This window comes from Crotalus tigris, unplaced genomic scaffold (genome assembly GCF_016545835.1).
Source record: "Crotalus tigris isolate CLP2741 ecotype Arizona unplaced genomic scaffold, ASM1654583v1 scf7180000024475.591531, whole genome shotgun sequence".
Lineage (NCBI taxonomy): Eukaryota > Metazoa > Chordata > Lepidosauria > Squamata > Viperidae > Crotalus > Crotalus tigris.
In genome coordinates, this window is record NW_024100646.1 from 37,927 (window position 1) to 46,223 (window position 8,297).

An 8,297-nucleotide genomic window follows, 5' to 3' on the forward strand; every position below is an offset into this window, starting at 1 on the left:
TACTTGTTGTTTATATGTACGCTGTGAGCTTCTACACTGGGGACAACTTCCTTGTGCGTCCGATCACATTTGGCCAATAAAGAATTCCATTCCATTCTATTCTATAATAATAACAACAATATCCTAGATTGGAGCCAAAACAATCAAGAACAGCCTGTCATAAAATAATAAAACCATAAAATCATCTTGGTATTAATAATCTCTAAATCCAACCAGGATGTGCTTTTTACAGGGTTTTAATTTTTTTATGGTGTTTTCATGACTGTGAATCTCTATCTGTGTGTATATACGTGCGTGCATGCATTCACGTTCTCCTTTATCCCATTAAGGCATCTGGTTGACCATGGTGAGCATATGTGGGCTGCAGGAGTGATTGGTCTGACCTAACACCAGGGTCTTCTTAGGCACCACTTTATAATGCCTTGGTAAGACCACACTGGGAATGTTGCATCCAGTTTTGGTTGCCATGATATAAAAAAGATGTTGAGACTCTGGAAAGAGAGCAGAGAAGAGCAACAAAGATGATTAGGGGGCTGGAGGCTGAAACATATGAAGAACGGTTGCAGGAACAGAGTATGGCCAGTCTAGAGAAAAGAAGGACTAGGGGGTAACATGATAGCATTCTTCCAGTATTTAAGGGGCTGCCACAAAGAGGAGGGGGTCAACTTATTTTCCAAAGGACCAGAAGGCAAGACAAGAAATAATGGATAGAAACTAATCAAGGAGAGAAGCAACCTGGAACCTAGACCAACTCCAGGTTGACTCAGCCTTCCATCCTTCCGAGGTGGGTAAAATGAGGACCCAGATTGTTGGGGGCAAAAGGATGACTCTGTAAACTGCTTAGAGAGGGCTGTAAAGCAGTGGGAAGTCTAAGTGTTGTTGTTATTGCTATACAGGAGCATCTCTCCTATAAATATTACCAGTCTCTATATCCCAAATTGTAGCTACCACATTCTATACTCTGTTTCTATGATCGTTTATACAAAGGGGTTTTAGATTATCTTGACGACATCCTTATCTACACTGAAACCATAGATGAACACATCAAATTACTCCGTGATGTATTGAAAAAACTGTTGAAAGCCAAACTGTATGCAAAACTGTCAAAATATGAATTTCACCAGACACATATCGACTACCTCGGATATCGGATTTTGAATGAGGGAGTAGAAATGGATCCTGTCAAAGCAGTTTTGGAATGGCCGCCCCCCCCATGCACCCGTAAGCAGCTTCAAAGCTTTCTAGGGTTTGCCAACCTTTATTGTCAATTTATTCCTTCTTTTGCAAGGATAGCCATGCCAATCACTGACTTACTCAAAACAGGCAAAGGGGGGGGGGAACCCCATCCTTGTCAACTGTTGCAATGGTCAGTAGAATGCCAGACTCTTTGCAGCAGAACCAATTCTTAAACACAGAGATCCGGGCAACAATTCATCATTCAAGCCATGAGGCTATGGGTGCTGTTCTGTTACAAAAAAATCATAGAGAAGAATTACAATCTTGCGCTTACACTTCCCAGAAATTAACCAAGACCAAGAGGAAGTGGGCAACTTGGGAGAAAGAGGCTTTTGCAGTTTGTTGGGCATTGCTGACATGGCGTCATTTCTTGGAAGGGAGGAAATTACCTTTTGAGGGGTGGACTGATCACAAAAACTTGGAATCCCTCAAAACCCCACGTAAATTATCCCCCAAGCAAATTTGATGGGCTCAATACTTCAACCGTTTTAATTTCACCTTAAAATATATTCCTGGAAGCAAGAACTTTCTGGCGGGTGCCTTGTCCAAAAGCAACAGAGAGGAAGTGATTAACTCCATTATTCCTTTGCCGCAGCCTGCATCCCAAATAACGAACAGATCACACACACAGAGGCCCCCTATGGGTCCTGACGATCGATCATTGAAGGAGCTAAAGGAGAAGTTAGAGACTGATGCCTGGTTCAAAGATAACAGGTCTATATTGACTTTAAGAGGGGGATTAGCTTAGAAAGGCTCTAAGTTATACCTCCCAGAAAGCCTCAGATTCCAGATGTTGCAATGGGGTCATGACATTAAGCAAGCGGGTCACTTTGGAGTTTTAAAAATATTGCATCTAGTGCGGAGGCAATTCTGGTGGCCAAAAATGAAAAAAGACATTGAGAGTTATATAAAAAGTTGTGCCACTTGTGCTACCATGTGGAAGTGTCCTGGAAAAACCCCAGGTTTATTACAGCAAGTGGCCAACGCCTCTCAGCCTTGGGAGGAGATATTCATGGATTTTATAGTAGAATTATATGAGAGTAAGACAAACACTGTGATATGGACTGTGATTGATTTATTTTCCAAACAGGCATATTTCACCACTTGCTTGGGACTTCCTTCTGCCCAGAAACTAACCAAACTGTTTTTGCAGCACATATACCAGATCCATGGTGCCCCAAAGCAGATTATCTCTGACAGAGGGGTGCAGTTTACTGCAAAATTTTGGAGGGAGTTTGTTAAACTGATTGGGTCCCCCCCCCCAGGGGCTTTCATCTGCTTTTCATCCGAATACTAATGGTGCCACTGAAAAAGTTAACACAATGGTGGAACATTATTTCAGACGTTATATGAATTACCAGCATTCAAATTGGGCTGACCTTTTACCTTTTGCAGAGGTAGCTTATAATAATACTGTGCACAGTAGTACTGGTCTCACCCCATGCAAAAGAGTGATGGATAGAGATTTTGTGCCCATGCCTGAGTTTCCACAGGAGCCACCTACTTCCCAGACCTTGAACCGATGGGTGACATTTTTCCAGGGGGTTTGGGTGAACGTGAAGAAAGCATTGGCTAAAGCTACAAAGGTTTACAAGGAACAAGCAAAGGACGTTCCCCTCAAAATCCCTTTTATGTTGGGCAATTACTTTATCTTTCAACAAAATATGTACGGTTAAAATTTCCCAGCAAGAAATTGGGTCCAAAGTTCCTTGGTCCTTTCCCTATTATCAGGATCATAAACCCTGTGTTAGTGGAATTAAAACTTCCGCGATTGTTGGGGAAAGTCCATCCTGTGTTTCATTGCAGTTTGTGTCAGAATCCACCTTAAAACCTATTCCTAAAGAGCCACCTGGTCCAGTAGTGGTAGAGAGAGACACACACACATTATGAGATCAAACGTATTCTGGACTCTAGGTTGCACAAGGGAAAACTACTATATCTTGTCCAGTGGAGAAGTTACCCCCTTTCAGAGGCTACGTGGGTGAAATGTACGAATGTGAAGGCAGACAGGTTAATAAAAAAAAATATGATAAGTACCCTCACAAGCCCTGAGGGGATGGATAACCTGATTTCTGTTTCCCCTGCAGGAGATTCTTTCTTTCTGAAGACTGTCAATTTTAGAATGAGCATGGCTGCAGCCATCTTTCTTTTCCTTCTCATTCCTAGTTGCCACATAGCATGGAGGGAGGAGGATTGCCAGGTATTGCGCTAAACAAAACAGACTTTCTCTCTCGAACTTTCTCTCATGGGAACCAAGTTCATCAGCTGTTCCCGAGACTGCAGGCTGGGTGTTTCATGCAAAACCCACCAAGCTGAGTGGGGAAACTTTGTATTGGGGAATTGTTATGCATCTCTTCAGACTTGGTTTCACTTTTGAAGTGCCAATACTCTGTATCAATAAACATGTTCTTTGAGGAATTTGCAAGCCTCGGAGTTCTGCTTTATTTGTCTCTGTCGATCGAATCCATAACACACAGGTCATAAAGAGGCCCTAGTGCAGGGGTAGGCAACCTTCTCTCTTTTATGACTCTTGGACTTCAACTCCCAGAATTCCTGAGCCAGCCATGCTGAAGGGAAAGGGAGAAATTTCCAAGCTGAGCCATGCTGGCTCAGGAATTCTGGGAGTTGAAGTCCACGAGTCATGAAGGGGCCATAGTCCCCCCATGCTGGCTCAGGAATTCTGGGAGTTGAAGTCCACGAGTCATAAAAGAGCCAAGGTTGCCTACCCCTGCTCTATGCTGTTGGGTTTCATTAAGTTCTTGCCTTGCTAAACTCAGAGATCTTAGTTCTCATAGCTGAATTAAAATTTGTTCATCTTCAGGGAATACTTATTACCAATTAGCTGGTTAGTGTCGAGAACACTTAATTGGCAAAGTTGATCAGGAAGTTTTCCAGCTCTGCTCCTTCGTCTGAGACTTCTGTTTGCACCTTGAAAGAGCCCCTCCAGGGAGGCTGCTAATGGGGTGGAATTAGCAGGGGGGAGATGGCATTGTCAACCAGGTTGTTTTTCTGGAAGGATTAAACAAGGTACAAAGGGAGTTGTTAACTTTCTTGTCACAATCACAGACCTCAGCTCTCCTGGGCTTCTTGAGTTCTTCCGTGGGGAGATGCCATCCACTTCATTGTTCTCTTATTTGAACATGAAGTTTCTTTAAAAAAGAAGGGAAAAACTTAGGCGTTCTCCTGACCAACTTCTTCACCTGGCCCCAAGGTGTGTTTGTTTTCTAAGATCAGCTTGAACATACAAAGTTGCAGTTCATTTGCTTTTTGATGTTTGACCATGTAGGTTATTTTAAGAGTTGGCCTTTGGAACCAAAAGCATTTCTTTCTTTCCTTTCTCTTTCTTTCTTTCTTTCTTTCTTTCTTTCTTTCTTTCTTTCTTTCTTTCTTTCTTTCTTTCTTTCTTTCTTTCTTCCTTCCTTCCTTCCTTCCTTCCTTCCTTTCCTCTCTCCCTCCCTCCCTCCCTCCCTCTGGCACAACATGGCTTCCCTTCCATCTGCCCATTTTTTTTATAAGCAGAGATATTTTAGTGAAGATTGATGGGCAAAACTTCGGGAAAATTGTAAGGCAACAAGACTTCTATTGCTCATTGTTGGAAGAATGTGACGATAGCCACAACGGAAGTGTGCTTGTTAAAGTTGGTGGAGCTGGCTGGGATGGCAAAACTGTCAGTTCTGATTAGAGAAAAGAGACGGGCCAAATTTAATACCAGTTAGACCAATGGTTCTCAACCTTTTTAATGCCGCGACCCCAACCGGTCGTAAGTCGAGGACTACTCAACCGGTCGTAAGTCGAGGACTAGTCAACCAGTCGTAAGTCGAGGACTTTCCCTGCCCGGGAGCGCCACGCATGTGTGGTGCTGCCCCCTGCGCCAGCCGAGGCGTAGCTGTCAAGCAGAGACGGCACAGGCCAATCACTGGCTGGGCCACCGGCTGGCCCATCCCAAGGGAGGTAAGGCACCCGCCAGGCCCCACATGCACCAGCAACCCTCCCTGTACCCGCTGGCCTCCCACCTCCCACCCCTGGCCCTCTTTTACTTACATTGTTAGTAGTTGCTCAGCAGGGAGAGGTGGAAACTTCCAGACAGCTCGCCTTCGCTGCAGACAACTTGCAGCCCCGTTTGCAGAATGGGATTTTGGTGGGCTCAGCAGGGCAGAGACAGCCTGGACAATTCCTATTGGCTTTGGAAAGCCCATAGAATTAGACTCTATTCAAGAGAGTCTATTCTGTTGGCTTTCAAAAGCCAACAGAATAAAAGGGAGTAGCACATCTAAGGAAAAGGGGAAAAAATGGCGGACTGCGTTGTTTGGCGACCCCCATGAAATGGTCGTTTGACCCCAAATGGGGTCCCCACCCACAGGTTGAGAACCGCTGAGTTAGACACTCCATCTGAAGTTTGTTCAGGAAACTGAAATCATGAGATACGGACCTCTCATTTCCACCGAGCTACAAATATCCTCCTACAGATAGCTGAAGTGGCAGATACTGTAAAATCCCACCAATGGCCAGAAAGGGCTACACAAAAAGACAGGCCTGAGGCACCAATCGTGGCAGCACAAAACAAGGCACTGAGCACCAGACCCACAGACGCAGGGGTCTCCCACACCAGACAGGATCCAGGGTGCAGACTATGTAAGGGGGCTTCAGACAATCCAACACAGAGCGGCAAGGTGCAAAATGCAGGCAGGAATAGCACATCCAAGCAGAACCAAGAAACATCTGCACAGAGCATAGGCTAGACCTCCTAAATCCAGATGGGAGATCCTATAAAAGGTCATGGAGAACAAGTTGAGATCCTGTGATGCAGACAGAGAAGCAGGGACTGGCCAGTCAAGCAGACATTGCAGTAGTAGAGAAGACCAAAACACAACGATGGTGATAGATGCAGTGGTGCCAGGTGGCAGCAACACCAGGGAGAAGCTGGAGAAGCAGTAGAGCAGTGGTTCTCAACCTTTCTAATGCCACGACCCCATAATATAGTTCCCCATGTTGTGGTGACCCCCAACCACTTATACATCACCGGGTGCCAGGGGCGTGGCCAAAGAAAAGGGGGAAAAATGGCGGACAGCCTTGTTTGGCGACCCCTGTGAAATGGTCGTTCGACCCCAAATGGGGTCCCGACCCACAGGTTGAGAACCACTGCAGTAGAGCCTGGAGAAGGAACTGGAGAGGATGTGGAAAGTCAAGGCCAAAGTGGATCCGGTGTGGTAAAGGCACTCAGGGCTGTGATTATTCCAGAAGAGGTTCTCGAACAGATCCCAGGAACGACATCCGAACTCTCTGTCCAGAACAGTGCAGTGCCAGGAACAACTAAGATCCTGACCAGAACCCTCAAATTCCCAGGAGAGGACCCAGGATTGACAGACTCCCCATCAATGGGAGGATTAAAAAAAAAAACATGGAACCCTGTGCATCATTTTGCAGGGTTTATTTTATATATATACGTGGTAGAACAGGACCGCTTGACACAGCAAATTCAGCATGGCCAATTCGCTGTAGGACAACTCACTGGGGAGAAGTTCAACAACAATTCAATTTAAACCGGTGTCATCCACCTTGACTGCAAATTAGCCACAACTTATAATAGAAATTACATGGTATAAAGATGGGAAGCTGCAATCTTATAATTAAAAATGGCAGATGATAGTCATGAGGAGTTCTCCCAGCTCTGCTGTTTACCTTCAGTTAATGTTTCCCCGCTGAAGGGTTGAGAAAAATTGATATCTCAATTAGAGGCCTTCTGTAAAATCGTATCACTTTGGTTCCTTCCACTTGGAAGCGGCTTTGATTCTCAGAAAAAACGCTTCTTCGCACTTTGAGATGTGGTTTTTTAAAAAGATCAAGATGGATGTCGACGCTGCAAATACTGTATATTCTTGCTTTGACAATATGCAGAACTATCTGGTATTTTTAGAGTTAACACAGCAGAAGAAGTTAAAGGGAAAGAGAGAGGAAGGAAACCTTTGACCTTCATACTAATTGGATAACGTGATATATGTCAGCTGATTTGGGGGAGGGAACATGCTGATAATTTAATTGCTCACGGGAAGAGAATTTAGATCTTGGCATATCTCCGTTATGCCTGTGCCGACATTTTGTAACAATAAATGACTTTTAGGAAAATGTGCCTGGAAGTTCTTTGAAGTGTTTCATTAGTCGGAACCATAACAATGGAGGCTTCAAACACACAGCTAGGGGTTAAGGCACCAAGTGAGAGACTATGAATTCAAGTCCTGCCATAGCCACAAAAGCCACCTGAGTGACTTTGGCCCAATCATCAGGAGACGGTGAGTTCTGGTCCCGCCTTAGGCATGAAAGCCAACTGGGTGACTTTGGGCCAATCACCAGGAGATGGTGAATTCTGGTCCCGCCTTAGGCATGAAAGCCAACTGGGTGACTTTGGGCCAATTACCAGGAGATGGGGAGTTCTAGTCCCGCCTTGACAGTTTGCTTATGCTTTGCCACTCGCTCAGATTCGGTGCCACTTTTTATCCTATCGAGCAAATTTATTTATTTTTATTTTATTAAGAAAATTTATACAGCTGCCCAACTGACCAACAACAACTCCAAGTGGTTTACAGAAATAAAACCTCACCACAAACCCAATAAACTCTAACCCACCCCACCCCGGCATGAATAATTTACCAATAAGATAAATAAGTTTGGAGACATTGTACCCAAAATAAGGATTACAGTAATCAATATTTTTTTAAAAAAAATAATCCTTGCTAATTGTTCCATAACATGGATTCTAGGTCCGGCAGTCCACACGGGTTGAAAGCCAGGCTGTAGCAGGTGTCATCCTTCCACTGAACAAGGATGTATTTAACTATCAGGTCTAAAAAGCAGCAGAGTGTTATCGGATTGGCCAAAAAAACCTCATAAATGGTAATTTTTCTGTTGGTTTCTGAATTGCCTCCCCAGCTGGTAGTAGAGTAGAGTAGAGTAGAGTAGAGTGTAGGGTAGGGTAGAGTGTAGGGTAGAGGAGAAGGTAGGGTAGAGTAGAGTAAAGTATAGGATAGAGTGTAGTGTAGTGTAGTGTAGTGTAGAGTAGAGTAGAG